The sequence below is a fragment of the Magallana gigas genome, chromosome 10 (assembly GCF_963853765.1).
Source record: "Magallana gigas chromosome 10, xbMagGiga1.1, whole genome shotgun sequence".
NCBI classification, from domain to species: Eukaryota; Metazoa; Mollusca; class Bivalvia; order Ostreida; family Ostreidae; genus Magallana; species Magallana gigas.
In genome coordinates, this window is record NC_088862.1 from 19,964,307 (window position 1) to 19,981,790 (window position 17,484).

Genomic DNA, 17,484 nt, shown 5'->3' on the forward strand with positions numbered 1-17,484 from the left:
ATTCATGCTAACTATTTTGGGGGCGCCTCATTTCTTTTCTCCGTAAACAATAAACGTGACCCTTTTACCAATAACTCTACAGATCTTTTATCATGAACCCACAAAGTGGCCGTCATACGATTTCATTATATATCTTCATATCGAGGAGATTGCTTTTAAAACAACACCTACACTGCCTGCTTATCACTACCGGTAAACATTCAGAATAGTACAGACATTGCTAAACTTTTAAACTCACTTTATTTTTTCTTGTAAAAATACATAGCCGAAGCAATTACATAGAAATGAGTTGATATTAACATTAAATACTGTATTATCAGCCAAAACAGAAGCTGATAAAATAGAACATCAAACACTACAGCTATGTGTTAGTCGCAACATGCAAAGTTTAAAAGAGATATTCGAGACTGATACCTCCCAAAATACGGCCAGGTAGGAGGGAATTAGACAGATAAATATAAAACAGCTACATCATGTATTTCAATGGGAGATTAACGGCAAACCAAACTCTTCGATACAAACTTTGTTTTATCCATCTAACCGTTTATGTATCTTCATCAGGAAAATTGTTATTATTTAAACCTTCTAGAGTGTATATACACAAATATTTACATTTTCCAGTGTCTTTGCCTGTGATAACACTATACGTATCGATTTTGTACTATATAACCCATAACTTCAAATGACGCCAAATTGAGGCGCCAGCGGGGTTTGCTTTATTTAAGGAATAAAAAATCTATTTATATAAATTATATATATATGATACATTTTATATTCGTTTAAACAATAAAATGCTTTATTTGGTGATTCATTCGGGATATGAAGGTAGCGACATTGCAGAAAAATACATAACCGATCATTGCAGAAAAAATGTACATAACCCGCTAACGCGGGATATGTATTTTTTCTTCAATGTCACCACCTTCATATCCCGAATGAATCACCAAAGAAAGCATTTTATTGTTTATATTTATATCTTTCTTAACTTTAACTAATTGATAAATTGATTATAAAAAGTAAGTAAAATTCACTGAATTACTGTTAATGTACATAAGTACGTTAGCTAAAAGAAACAGCCAAAATCGTCTCCTCTGAGACTTTGAGTCTGACATCATTATGACTATTTCGCGCAGTCCGTGATTTTTCTAGATCATAGGTCACTGTAGGTTACGACCATTCGAAAAACAGGGCGTGTCGATTTCAGTCTTGTAAGTTTCAGCCGCTGTAGATTTCGACCAATCGATAAACGGGGCGTGTAGATTTCAGTCTGGCTGTTTCTATGAAAGAATAGCGGAGAAACAGTGACTATAGACGCCGTGACTACAGACTGCTTTCTCTCCAAATTCCGGACCAAAATGGGTCTGACTATCGTCAGTCTTTTCTATAAATTACTGTAAACACCAAATTAAAGGAACCTCATCCCCACCCCCTTGAAGCTTACTTGCAAATTGTGAATAAATCTTTTTTAAAAACATATAGCGAACGGTGATTCTAAATGGCAATTCTGAGTGGATTCTTGCTTTCTTTAAAGACACCAAATCCACAGCCTCTCTGGCATGCAAATTGTCAAAGAAACCATAAAAATACATTGCTCAATAGTTTTAGTAGGCTTTGATGATTAGAAACCTTTCGACGATGCTGAAAAAAAATGAATATGTAATAACACTCAAAATGAATGGCGCTAATGGCCACAGCTTTTGATGTAGAAGGACATTTAGAATGGATTGTTAGTAAAGATCAAGAGAACGATTTCTCCATATCTCCCAAAGTACCTTCATTGCTTGCTGAACTTGCTGATCGAATTTTTAGACACTATTCTATTGTCAATTTATTTTGGAGATTGTTGTTGAATGACTAGCAATTAACTCTATATTGGTGCATGGTCACACTATTTTCAATGCACCCAACGCCAAAAATCGGGAGGACTTGCCTCTTGGGAGAAAACTATCAAGTATTAACGGATTGCAGTTGTTCTTTCATTCCAACATTTGAAAGGAAATAAGAAAGAAATCTCGGATGTATCAAGCCATGTCAAGCCAAGTCATGACTCTATATTATTTAAACAGCATTGCATGAAAATGTGATGTCTTATAACTGTGCGTCCCATTTATCGAATTTTTCCGCGAACACCGGTGAATATATTCTTCAAATCACTTCCATCTAGCACCAGTACTTAGTCTAGTTCATGTAAATGTACTCTCGGTTAAAAATCTCAAAACATTCATGTATAGAAAACAGGCATCAGGTACCTGGTCTAAATTGTCTGCTGGATCTTGAAATCCGCCGCATTGCCGCACCACACCCCCCCCCCAAAAAAAAAAAAAACAACAAAAAACAAACAAAAAACAAACAAAACAAAACAAAACAACAAAAAACATAAACAAGTTAATGGCGTGTAAAACGTTGCATTAAACTTGTTATTCGTATATTCAAACATTTAAAAACACATAATAAAAAAAAATCTATTTTATTCGAAATTTGTTGTTCCGATCCTACAATGTATTCGGTAAACTTGTATTAAATATTTCTTTTAATTTGCAATTGTTGAACCAACTGTATATAATTATATATCTAAAGTTTATGAGTGAGTCTGTTCCTTATACTTTGTCTGTTTAACAAATATTTCCTTTCCTTGGTCTTCATATGTACATGTACCTTGTATATTTTATCTGTATATATTGTAAATAGAACCACAAAGAGGTTTGAGTTTAAAAATAATGGAATCAAAAAGAATTTAAAAATTATTAAGAAGGTTTTGATTTGCATTCACCAGTTTCTATCAATATGTTTGAAGTATTGAACTTATTAAACTATTAAACGTCAATATTTTGCTAAACATTCATCGCTGAGAACGGATTTTGAAAGAAATGTTAGGTTAGCTGGTAAATGTATATTATTTTCAGTTCATTATTCGTTCTTTTGTTGGTATAGTAACCCAAACAACAATTTAAGGCCACATCAATGTTTTCTTGTGGGCGCTAGGAAGAGCGCAGATCTATCTAGTGGCTAAAAGATTCTAAAGGAATATATATATATATATATATATATATATATATATATATATATATATATATATAAATATATATATATATATATATATATATATATATATATATATATATATATAATATGATGGTGCTCTAACGCATTATGGATTAATCCAGCAAAACAATTGCTATTCATAACGCCATGTTCACTAAATACCGTTGTTTATTTCTTATATACCTGCTTATTACGATGGGGGTCGGTATAAGTTATATTATAACATATTATAACTATACTATACCTGTACGTCAAATTGGAAGTGAACGGTACCTAACAGATATCGATAAAATCTATTAAAGAAAATGAGGAGGCGGTTAACAATGTCGTTGGTAACATTGATTGGGAGTTGGTGATTTTAAGTCAATCGAGCGGCAATGTTTTGATGACTTCGTTATAATAAAGTGAAGTGCTATCGAATTTGTAGTGCAAGATCATAATTATAGTGACATAATTATAGTGACATAATCCAAGGATTGTACGATGGATGCTTCTCGCTTAGATTTCAAAAGGTTTTTCATTTACTTACTGAATATCGCTCGTTGGGTGTTTCTATCGCGAATGGAAAAATACAATGTGACATAATGAAATGACAACACAGCATCTAATCCTAATAACTGATGTTATTTAGGATTTCTTATCATTTTCAAAAAAAACATGGGGACCTTCTATCGAGAGAAGGGAACCTTAAAGAATTAATGATTCAGTTGTTTCGGTTGATTGAAAAGCAGCGTTCAACGAGATTGAATCCAAGATATCTGTTCCATCCATCCAATTGTAATATTAATGTTGTATTGATACCAAAAGGAATAAAAATAATCATTAAAGTTTAACAGTAAAAGTTTTCAGCGCAGTGGATGTACCCATTATTTTTTAACTTTTTGTTGTTTTTTATTGCCTCTTGATTATTTATCATTATTCCAAACAATTCACTCAACTGCTTTTACACCCCATTAACAATTCGCACAGAAATCAATCGACTTAATGCAATTGATGCACTTTGGCTTTATGTTATGCATGTCTGAAAAAATCTAAATTTGGACCGTGTTCCTTATTCTCCAAAGGCTGGATTAGTGGGCTAGAGTCTATCTCTCAAATGTCACTGTAACCTTGGAAGGAAGTCTGAGCTCCAGCCGATATATATGCAGAAAATTATAAATTTTTTAGGAGATTACCGATTCCTTATGATACGAGTATTGAACTCACACACGCGCGAACAATATTTTTGTATCCGACGGAGTCCGTATCCTTCAAAAACATTGGAACCGATACAACACTATATCATTATTCCATGCGTCTATTGTCCCGGCTTAGGTTAAAGATCCAGGAAACCTTTGTAGCCCGATGTAACCATTTCCTCAGAGCTTCTATCCAATAAAGTAGTAGTCACAGAATATCTTTTCTTAGCAATCACGTTGAAATAAAACTACATACATGTATGTCTAAATGTTAATATCCTTGGGTACATTTACTGGCCACACCTTCCCTTGTTGATCTACATCTATATGAAATTATCAGTACAACAACCACGCCAAGAGGAACGGACTCTTTTATATTCATCCTCCAATAAAATAACGGCGTTAACTATGCTTTCTCAGCTGATAAACCATACCCAACGGTTGTTAATCGTAGTTAACGATTTCTAATCTAGGTTTAGTTGTCTGTAAATAAACGTTAACCATATATTATGCTAAAAATATAGATTCCCATTTGTTAACTTAAGTTTACATTCGTTAACTACATAGTTGATTAATAATAGTTGTTTGTTAACAATCGTGTCATCAAATTTATCAGATAAACTATGTTTTGCAATCGCTAATGATTGGGGGTTTTTGTGTGTCACTTATAGTGTACACTTCCAAAACATACTAGTATAGATGATCGCGTTATCTATATGGTAAACAAATGTGAAAAATGGATTACCGTCGTTAACGTTTTCTGTCCGTAAACTACAGTTTACTACAGTAACTGATAAACCTTGTTTATCGACTGAAATTAAAACTATGTTTACCTCATTTTTGTACATTTGACACGCCAAAGATACCGGTACATGTTTGTCATCTACTGAACAATGAACTTGCATGCTATGGAGGGTAATCGTGTTCAAAAATCCAGACATGTAAACTTGTAAATCCGAATATGCAATCGTGTTGATGTGTGAGTCTGGGCATGAATATGTGTAATTCTGATCGTGTAACCTATAAAACTCGGGCATAAACACGTGTAAGATTTGACTCAGTTCCTTCGCATGATGCACATTTTGCAATTTTATTGTTTACATTAGTTAATTAAACCTTCAACTTTGCACACTTTCAATCCGTAGTTTCTGCATTTGTAAACTCAGGCTCGGCAATAGCACATCTGACATGATACAAATTGACAAATGTAAAGTCTACAAGTTTGTCGAATTTTGACATGACCTTATATGGCAACTGCCTTGCTGCGGGAAAAGGCATGCCGTAACCGCCGGACCGGAATGAACGAAAAAAAAACCATAATATTCAGCTTAACTGTTGCAATAAGCTTTTAATGAACGACACACACCGGTATTATTTTTAGAAAAAAAATTGAGGTATGATTGAAACTGGACCAATTAGGAATAGGTTCATGTAGAAAAAAAATCGTTGCCGATGTGACGAATGCGCTAATTTCCGTAATATAATTCTCATGGTATTATAAAAGGAAATGCCTAATATCTTATATCTAATTAATTTAAACTGGAATATAAGTAAATGCGTACTCTTTTCTAGAAATGAGACGGATCAAGAAATCTCCTAAGGGGGTAAATATATTTTGAGCGGCATGGGGTTCGAAGACCGCCGTGAGGTCCCATGTAACTCCATTGCTTCTGAATTCTAAGAATTTTGAGAGTGAATTTTTAACCGGGTTTCCGATTATTGAAATAGTAAAAATTGCAGACGGGCGAGTGGCTGTCAAAAAGATGCCCTTATTGTACCGATAACTCCTCAAACAGTTTTCAAGATAGGAAGTTGTTCTTTTGCAGATCATTTATACATATCAGAAGTATGCAAATTGCTATTTGGATTTTGATTTCTGATAATTTAAGAAAAATATCAGCTGTTGAACTTAGTCATTTTTGGGCAAAAACATTGCATATAGAGTACCCCATTTTTACTCTTGTTATTTTTCTGAAAGTGACTGTATCATATTATCTCTCCAGAATTTTTTTATCAGCCAACTTAACAAAGTGAGTCTGTATTGAACCGACATTCAGGACATCATACTCAATCCCGTAATAATTGCTTAAAATAATTTTTTAAAAATGTCAATTTTTACCTGCATGATAGGCTTTTTTCCCTATATATTGCCGACAATGCAAAGAAACATTTCTTGAAATAATTTATACACATTTTAATTTCACGACAGTTAACCTTATCTTTGGAATAATTTATTCTTTTTTTAAAGAGGGTGTCGCTTCTTATGTCTCATATTACCGGGTAATCACAATCTCAAAACCAATGTCTTTAAATAGTTTGTTTATCTTATCGATAACTTTGCAACTCAGCTGACGGACCCCGTGTAATTTTTCGCGTGGGGGGGGGGGGGGGGGGTTCTTGTCACAACTTTGTGGTAGCGATAAGGATGCATTTGGAGATATTTTCTTAATTCAGCCGAGGCCTATACTTTAACAATTTGTTGCATGTACTCTAATAACAGTGGCGTCGGAAGCAAATTGAAAGGAGGGGGGGGGGGGGCTAAACTAATCATGAAAAATATTGACAAGAATTCCCATAATCATGAAAATTCTAATCCGTGGGGGAGGGTACACCAATAACTCCAATCTTACCTGCCCAATCCCCCCCCCCCCAAATCATGAAATTCCTAATCCATGGTGGTGGTGGTGGTGGGGGGGGGGCTAGTATACCTACTTTGACTCTAATTTTCAATATCACTATTAATATTTCATTCTCTTTAAGGTCTTTTATGGAACAATTTTGTTTGTTGCGAGGAAAAAGTAGGGGGGGGGGGGTGAATCCTCCCTGTTGCTATGTTCCTAATGGTTAGGTCTAACTTGGCAAAAAAGTGGTGGGGGGGGGGCATAGTCCCCCCCCCCCCCTAGCCCCCCCCCCCTCCCGGTTCAGGCGCCTATGAATAAAAATGCGTATATATCTTTATACACGTGTATTCAAACAAAGTCATTGAATGTAATTTTTTTCAGTTCTAAGAGGATATCTGAAGCCGATCGAATTCTTTACTCGCATCTTTTATACATTCTCTTGATAAAATGTACACCAATCTCATGATTTAATTTTCCGAAAAATAATACTCTATGAAATGTTTTTATCCAGAGATAATATGATTATAGGCTAATACCTAATATTTTTATATTTATTTATTCCGTCCCTATTCCGGCGATTACGGCATGCTTTTACCTGCAGCTAGCCTTTTTCTATCAGTGACGTCACGGTTTCCATATAAGGTCATGTCAAAATTCGACAAACTTGTAGACTTTACATTTGTCAATTTGTATCATGTCAGATGTGCTATTGCCGAGCCTGAAGTTACAAATGCAGAAACTACGGATTGAAAGTGTGCAAAGTTGAAAGTTTAATTAACTAATGTAAACAATAAAGTTGCAAAATGTGCATCATGCGAAGGAACTGAGTCAAATCTTACACGTGTTTATGCCCGAGTTTTATAGGTTACACGATCAGAATTACACATATTCATGCTCAGGCTCACACATCAACACGATTGCATATTCGGATTTACAAGTTTACATGTCTGGATTTTTGAACACGATTACCCTCCATAGCATGCAACTACAACTCGAGACGGAGATTGGAGCCAGCTGCCTGTCCGCAAAGGTTCAAACAGGCAAAATAAGAATATTTAGTAGGTACAACACTATGTATAAAACAAATGCGCATTTCAAACTTCATGCTTACTTTCAACTTTTTTCACTTTATTTGTGACAAGTGTCTGTCTAAATTAATATTTCATCTAATGAATGATACTAATTGTGCATATCTGCGCATGCAGTCTAACGTTTAACTCGGTATCTGCGATATGCTCCAGTAAAATTTCATTTATTGCTTTTGTAAATTTTTTATATACGAAATGACTCAAATGAATGCTGTAACAAAACATGAGCGTGTATAAATATCAATTTTGTAGAAACAGCTGTTTTCTGTCAACGAAAACAACAGATACAAGGATGTTGCTCTGATGCAAAACAAAAGCAATAAAGTTAACCTGCTGTGCCGGTATATTTACCTCACTGTGTGGCCATGTGTACTCTGAATGTGGAACACCGCCATGTGAGTAGATGGTTGAGATGATGAGACAAGGCTTGTTTTATCTTCAAGAGACCTGATTTATATCATAAAGGAATTTTCAATATTATATTTGAGAATTTTTATGAGAAATTAAGCTGAACAAAACAAATACATGTCATTTTATTAAAACAACACCTCCTTAAAAGCTTATGACCTAACTTACTTTGCGCCAAATGAAAAAAAGAACAGAAAAGAGAGAGAAGAAAAATCACAGGGCGTTCTAAGTTCTAAAAGTTCAGCAGTTGATTATTTACATATTCACAATTCTTATTAGAAAAATTATCCTTAATGTTAATAGATAAAAGAAACTGTTCACTATAACATGCCATTAGTCAATACATGGCTGGCACGTAGAGTAGTTTTTTGAACCAAAGTCAAAAAAAAAAAAAAAAGAAAAAAAAAAGAAAAAAAAAGCAAAAAAGAAAAGAGACACTTCAGAAGAAGGATCAGCGGTTTCCTTCTGATCTTGTTTTTTTTGGATAAATCTAAGAACAACCAGAGCAAAGTCTCCCTTTTCTTTGCAGGGTCTTGAAAAATACTAAGGGAATAATTGCATTATAATTGCATTACTCTAATCCGAGCTTTCAATCATTTAGCCTGAAACAATTACAGACTACTTGACTCTATATCTGTGGTTTGTACTTGGCACCCAAAGAAGCCGCGCTAGCTGTGAGCAGGAAGCAGGTACTGTATACTAGATCATCGTTATGGGATACATCTTGAATATAAATGAATAGAAATGGTTTCTTTATGGAACATGATATTAAATTCTTTAGAAAGTGGCGACCTTGAGTTTATAATGGTATTATTCTATCTATATTAAACATGAAAATACTAAGAAACCCCCTGTGCGGCAGATAAGCACACTAAGTTGTGCATTATAAAACTGAAGAGGGAGAAATGTTTGGTATGTTTTTAAATAAAGAATAAACGATCTTTTTCGTTTTGTTGAATGATAGAATAAATCAAGAAATACTGCCAGAGAATTGAACACTATGTATAACAGTGGAAGTGGAGCATGTGACTACATACAACCAATGGTTCAGTATCTCTCTATTTCAGCGGCCAATAGCTGCTGTCTACTTAAATTCATATTAGAATTCATGAAAAATTAGAAGGCTAATTTTTAGCCGTTTAGTTTAATATATTGCATTTTTGTTTGTTTCACAATGTCCATATAGGCTTCCATATAGTATTATATACATGTATAATGTTAAAGTATCTTCGATATTTTGTTTTTTGTTCTTCATTTTCTATATGAGGACTGGAACAATTCGTTAATTAAATGAATGATTACATGTTTACTGTAATGTTGTGTTCTTCTTTGGATTATCATAGCATCTTGGTTTATTAAACCTTGTTTCTTAAAAATATACTTATTTCTGAACTCTACAATTCACTAAAGATACTTTTGGTTTATTATTATTCAATTACATGTGTACAACTACATCTGAATGTTTTAATAAATAATCATCAATGACTATGTATCAGTAATTCAAATATATTTGCTTGATTTCGACAATGCAATGGAGGGGGTATTTTACGATACAACAATGGAAATATAAAAGGTACACCATGCTTTTATTGTTTATTTCAATTTCATAAATTAAATATCCACCATCATATAAAACGTGACTGGGGCAGTTTGATGTCCAAACCTGGATTTGACGACTGTGCCCCCCCCCCCACCCCCCACCCCCAACGGGATTCCTCCTTCTTTGCAAAAATTTACGCCTGTTTCTTATTAATTGGACACGGCTAGGAATGTCGTTTTGATGTGCAGATCTTTTACCATGGAAGAATCGATGGGGATTTGTTTTATGGATTCTAATCACTGTAACTATCAAGGACAACTATTAAAAATACCAGTAGTGGGGCTTCCTCCTTAAACCATATGTGCTATATTTAAACGAAGGATTCGTTCTATGAAATGAGCAACTGGTTAGTGCTCGCTAATTGTTATTGGCTGTGAACCAATGGCGCAATTAACGCGTTACCGGAAATTAAAACCTTATTTGGTTGCCATCAAAGGGTTCAAAATACAACTCACTCGCATGATTGCTTTCAGTTAGCAATTTCCGTAACGGTGATAAAACAGTTGCGGTAAAACATATTTTATCTGATAATTGTGATTGCGTTTTAAGGAGCAAATCACTTGATACCAATCTGAGAGATAATCCAGTGGGAAATTAGGGAATGGTTTGTCATAAACAGACTTCTAAAATTCAACACATTGAATTATAAAATGGAACTGAAAAATGATCTATTGATAAGATCTTTCTAATCACATTCAGCAACTGAAAATTCTAAAAAAAACAAAAGATGTAATTTAAAACTGAAATTCATAAAAAAACCAAACAAAAATAAACAAAAAAACAAAACAAAAAAAACCAAACAAACAAGTAAACGATAATTTGGTTTAAAACTTAATTTTATTAGAATGATATTGAATTAAAGAAGTATGAAAATTTTGCACCACATTCCATTAAACGATTGGATCTAAATTTTCTGCTGCAAAATCGAAGTAATTAGTCTTGGCTAGGAGACGGGCGATTAAATAAAAGATTAAACTGATTAAATAAATAAATTGTTTTGCCAGAGAACTGTTGATTGCTGTATTGGCATTGGTTTGGGTCTCTCTCTCTCTCTCTCTCTCTCTCTCTCTCTCTCTCTCTCTCTCTCTCTCTCTCTCTCTCTCTCTCTCTCATATTTAAACAATTAATGTTAAATCACACATTCTCGAGTTCCAACCAACAAAATAAATACAAAACCATCGAGGTTAGTAACAATTACTGAAAAAACAGTAGTATTGAAATAACCGACATGAAATGTTGACATATTGCAAACGCGTTGCACAATATAAAACCGCTATTGCTGCAGCATTAACGATGTAGGGTAATATAACAGTCATCACTCCCAAAACATACTCAAACAAAGCCTTCAGCAACGTAGGCAATTTATACTGTATTGATATTAATGTGACTCAATCCAGAAGCGCTATCAGAACCGGATTTAGTTCTTTTTTTAATACAGCTGTGAATGTTGTAGCTAGTCCAGTTAATTTCAGATCGACTCAATCTACCCCAGATATACTGTTCGATCTGTCAATATACATGTAGGCCTATATGCTTAGGAAAAGGGGTGGGGGATGCTAAATCTGTAAGCCCCCTCCAAAAGTATTGATAAATTAAACATTAGTATTATAAATCGATATTGTCATAAAAAAACAAATTTATCCCACTCTCAGCAATCAATGGCTACAATGGTTGAACCAACATTCCTCTTTCCTTAAATCCTTTTTCGTGTTTAAAACTACATGTAATTCAAGATTCCAAATTGCTGACCTTCAATGCATGGAGCATAGAAAATCTGCATCACTAATATCTTGTATCACTACCGATAGCTGTCGTCTTTCTGCTACGGTCGTCTTGACAGAAAAACTCAGTCAGGGAAGATATTGTCCCACGTGTACACCCATATCCTTGTTTCATGTACTTGGGGGTCTGTGATAGGCAAACATCTAATATATAGAAGCCATGTACGGTTACACATGGGCAAAACGCCGTCAAATCGCGTCATTTATAGAAATTCTAAAATTAGTTTCTCTTCACAGCATAAACCTGTAAACAATTTAGAAATATTTTGGACATACTTATTAATCTGCATTATTAGAACAGATGGAATTCAAACAATATATTCTACTCTGACTAGATTGAAAACAAACTTAATTTCACTAAAATTGCATGTAACATATTTTCTTTGGGAGTTTCAACTTTTAAGTTTAATATTATTTGACATATTATACTTTAACAAGAGATAAAAGAACAGAAGAAATTCAAACTATACAGTTAATATCGAAATTAAATACAAAGTGGGTAAATAATACTCTTGATTTTATCTCCTGTAATTTCGCCAAGCGAATACTCAATGGTAGAAATTTGTGAAACATGACACTGTTATGTACAATATCATTTCTTAGCGTTTTCTTTGCCCGAATCACACCAAACAGTTAAACGGCCCAATCCCATAACAAACCCCATTGTATTAATACAAAAAACAAGATATGTTTGTGAAACACTTCTGCCCCATCCCTTGAAAACATGCACAAAAAAATGAATGGAAACTGCAAATAATTGGAATTTTTCGAAGTCCAAGGAGCATAACTCTGTCGAGCATTGCTCAATGGTACCCATAATTAAACTTGACCTAGATGTCATAATGATAAATCTGTATACCGAATTTTATGTCAACAACCTCTGCGAAGAAAATGAACGGAAACTATTGGTGGACCGACCCACCGACCCACCGACCGACAGGCAGAGAGACGGACAGCAGCAAAGCAATATGCCCTCCCTTCTTCGAAGAGGGGCATTAAAAAATATCTACAAAATTTACAACACAATACTTAATTGACACTATTTTACAGAACTTATTTGTTTGTTAGAAATGATAAAAGTAATGATAGACGTAATGCACGATATTATCAGTGACCAGATACTGGCCTCGATTATTTAATACCCACCGAACCCGAAAATGAACCCGAATATTAAAAAATTGGAATATCAAAAATAATTTTCTCGAAAATATGTCCTCCAGACGCTACAAAAGTGTATAATTGATCTGTTGTTTTGACATTTTGAAACTGTTTAACAAGTTTCATATCATTTTTTAAAAGCATACAGAAAAAGTGTGGAAAACTGAAGTGAACAGACAGACAGACAGAGGCAGAGGAAAGCTAAAGTCCCCTCCGGTGAAACCGGTAGGGGAATAATGATGCGATGTAAAGCTAGGTTTAAAAATCCTATCTATCCCAGACAATTGCAAAAAAATGAAAAATAAATAAATAAAAAAGGAGAAAATATGGCAGATAAAACATGGAGAATTTAAGTTAACACAGGTGTTTGTTTTCCTCAGTAATCAATTAAAGTACTTTGTTTGGGACTGAATATTGCTGATATACATGTAGTCAGTTGCTATAGTTTATCTGAAGGGGAAGTCTTATTGAGAGTTTCATCAGATTTTATCCGTTGAGTTAGCCTGTTACGTAAAAATACAAAAACCAAAGAAAAACCAAGTAATTGCCCGTTGGTTTATTTATTGAATAAATAGTTTGCCTGTAGGGCTTGTTGTTACCCACATTGAAATATTGGCCTTACCTGGTAATTAAGTAGCACCATGAGAATAAACTTAAAGTTAATATTGGATAACTGAGACTGTATGCAAACAATTCCATGTGATGTGTCATTACTCTTGTTATGTAAAACAAAATCTCCAAAGGCTGATATGCATTATTGTGAATTATTTAAATTGAAGGCAAAAATATCAATAATTTATATGTATTTATTTTGGGTAGCACTCTTGTTTTTTTAACAGATGATTTGAATACAATTTATGCTTTTACTGAATAACAGCATAACTTTCAAAGAGCTGTATACGTTTGCGTTATCATTTATGTGATGATTCCGCAGGTCCTCATCTCTTCCAGTGCGAGCAATTGCATAGAGAAGTTGTTAAAAAAATCTACTCCCAAATAACTGCTATGTTAACCATTCAGTCGGTCACCTCTCGTATGGTGTAGATTTGAAGTATTTTATAAAAATGTTTGGCACGCTAATTCTATTTAAAATCAATTGAAAGATATATCATTGATATCTATCATTTGTATGACATTTTACTTATATTAATTTATTCATTCAGATATTTTAGTTAAACTACGTACATGTACAAAGTGGTGAAATAATGTCTGTTTTCTATCTGTTATGTTTTATGTGTATAATCTTTTTAATTATATTTTTTACATACTTTATTCTTTTCTTTAAATTTATTTTTCTATTGAAGTGGTTTGACGGTCACTAAATATACCCTCAAATCAGCCCGAAACTTTAGAGGTGACATTTTAAACTCTTAACTAATTATTAAGAAAAATTCCTATTATTTTAACATTAAAATTTAAATATTTTCCTATAGATAAATACAGTTTTAAATAGACTACGACCATCTAGCCCTCTTTAAAAAAAACATTAAAATAGAGTTTTTCTTTAAAAATCTTAATTTTAAGAAGACATTTAACGAATTCTTGCAAATAATTTTAAAAAGTGGTGTCCCAGAAGTGATCCTAACCATTTCGCCACTTTTCGTATACGATGATGATTCCAATTCAGTAGTTCAGTAATCAATTATAACATTCAGTCGAGGGAGAACATATATCATTAACGCTAATTTAAGACGCGGAAAATGTCATAACTCTGTCCATTATCATCAATCAAAAATTCTTTATGATCACACTTCATGAAGGATCTATTTCTGGATAACTGATGGGAGAAAGAGTCTTCATCACCTTTTTCTTTATGAATTATTGAAATATCGTTCACCGTGAATGTACATCTATGGAAAATGATTGCATGAACCACACCACAGCAGATAAGGAATAGCCAAATAGCCAAAACAACAGAAAACTTTTTTAAGATCAAATTATAAAACGGTATTTGCACGGAACTTCAACATGCAGCACAAACGACACAGTGGTTTGTCAATCTTTTAATTGGGAAAATGAGCAAACGTATCATGGGAATCAAAAGAAATTCCAACTAAAATAGTAACAAAATTGACATTCGAGAGCATTTTTGGTGAAAATAACATTACCTTACATTTCAAACTTTTGTCACGTTTGAAAAACCTAGGCAGCTGGTAAACAAACCTGAATATTGATGGAAAATTTAATGTGATATTTGTTTTTCTGGCATATTTATTCAAGTTTTATCAGATCACATTGATGTATAATTGATGAAATGGATCAATTACTGCTAATGTGTTAACATCTGACTATTGGAATCTCAAATACACAAAGTTTCCTATAATTTGAAACTAACTAAATTATAATGTTCATGTGAAAATTTTATTATCTAAATTCAAAGGGAATTTTAAAGACGGTATAAAATGGGCATGTAGTATTCCATTTTGATATTTTGTGCAATGCGCGTATAAATGCAAATTATACATAATAGCTTAAACTCTGCTGACTTAAACTTTATTTGGAACATATCATTCTCTTCAAAATACATCTTTTAACAAAAATTGGTGAACATAGCGTAGTTGGATATACATATAAACATCAGAATAATAGGTTTACAGCTTGATGTCTCTTTGAATGATGAGTGTTCAAGGTTAAATATGATGGAAAAGGTGTATAATCTAAAAGTTTTAAATGTCATATGAAACGATATCCTGACTATGTTGAGTTATACGGGAATGAGTTCATTAGTACCTATTTTATAAGACTGACAGTTATTTTTGTAGTTTTTTTGTTTTTGTTTTTTTTTTGGATATTCTATGCAAAATATCAGCGCCACAGTCGATCAAAATTACTCAAATGGAAAAAGAAACATCGACCTACGCGGCTTTAACCTTCCTTACTTATGACGTCATAAGACCCAATCTCTGTAGTGAATACAAATATCCATATCATTTTGCAGTAGATTAAGAGAAAAAAATACTATTTTATTTAAAAACTTACATAATTATACAATAATCAACAACGGCAGTGTATTTTTCTCAAGAAATTAAATCACATGCGTTTATAAAATCTTTCCTCGACAGTGTGTACATACCAGGGAGTATTCAGTTTAGAGACTCGAGAATGAGAGATTTTCGTCATAGAACTACATGCAAATATATGCATGTACATGTATATATGCTTTGTTTCAATTAGTTTAAATGAAATTGTCAAACTTTTGTTTTAAAAAGATTTTTCAAATCTTCACATATTCCGATGTTAAACATCGGGCTACTTTTGTTGTTTTAGTTTATAGAATAAGATTTTTGAAGATTTTTCATAATTTAATCCCTCAGGGATCATTATTTCAACAAATTACACTACATTTTTGCTATTTTGCTACTCTTTCTGGAATCAGAATCATGTAATGGGGATTCATAGGAACACACACTATGTAAAATCTCTTGATGAACTCGATTTAGAATAGGAAAGAATCGTTAACTGCATACTCAGGTGAACAAAATTTTAAAATAATAACTCACTGGATTTCAAATCTAAAAATGTTGAAAGGTAAAAATAAACTAGATAACAATAATACATATACCAGAAAATTTCTATCTAGAGAATAAGACAAAATATGAGTATCTTTTCGTGACAACATCCATAGACTTAAGACGACAAAGTTCCTATGACTGGTGCCTTCCCTCTCTTGGGATGAATGAAAAATGGCTCGGAGATTAGCTATTCAGTATTATTTTTCTTCATGCAAGAACTGCCCATTAAGCGCTATAAAGTATGACAAGAATGCACGCTCTTGAGTCATCTTTCAAGCGCCAAAGATCACGAGTCTGATCAGAACTCTCCATTAAAGAAGGAGAGAACATTCCAGTCTTACAACATATGCAAACACAATGAATTACTTTTATAGTATTGATTGATTGTACACCAAGATATCTATATTCCGTTCTTATGTAATAAAAATAGTTTATTTACTTTAACTTGACAAATTCGGGGGAGTATTTTGGTTCTAAAAAGCCACTAAACAGATTAACCAAATTTCAGATTTTTCAGCAACTGAATCACATGCTATTGGTTTGGCGTAATGTTTCATTTAATTGGTTTGTGGACCGCCAAAATGACAGCATGCTTTCTATTTTGAGCTCTTTTTCGGTCCGCTAAAAGCACGATTTGATGATAAGATACACCAAGTTAAATTACAGTAGCATGTCACTGGACCTAACAATCCGAGTTAATAGTCATAGGAACTTACATGTATCAGCTATAGTAGTTGTGGTGGTCAATGGTCGATTCTCACACTGTACTTATTTTATTTCTTCACGGTAAATTACTATCAAACATATTATTTGATATCACTTAATTCTACATAACATACATGTAGATCTACCGCCAGGTGAAATTCCCAAAACTTTTCTTAAATCGGAGATGAAAATGCCATAGAATAGAATAACCTTTTCGTTTGCCATTAATTCTATACTACTTTAGCATTTTATCTTTACGTACTTAAATTACTATGAGGATGGTAGTGTTTGCTACAAGACGAGGAATTTTTAAGTAATATATTGTAATTTTGAAGTAGTCTACATGCAAGTTTTTAACTCCTTGTTCTGTTTGCTTCTGTGGTTGGTTTGT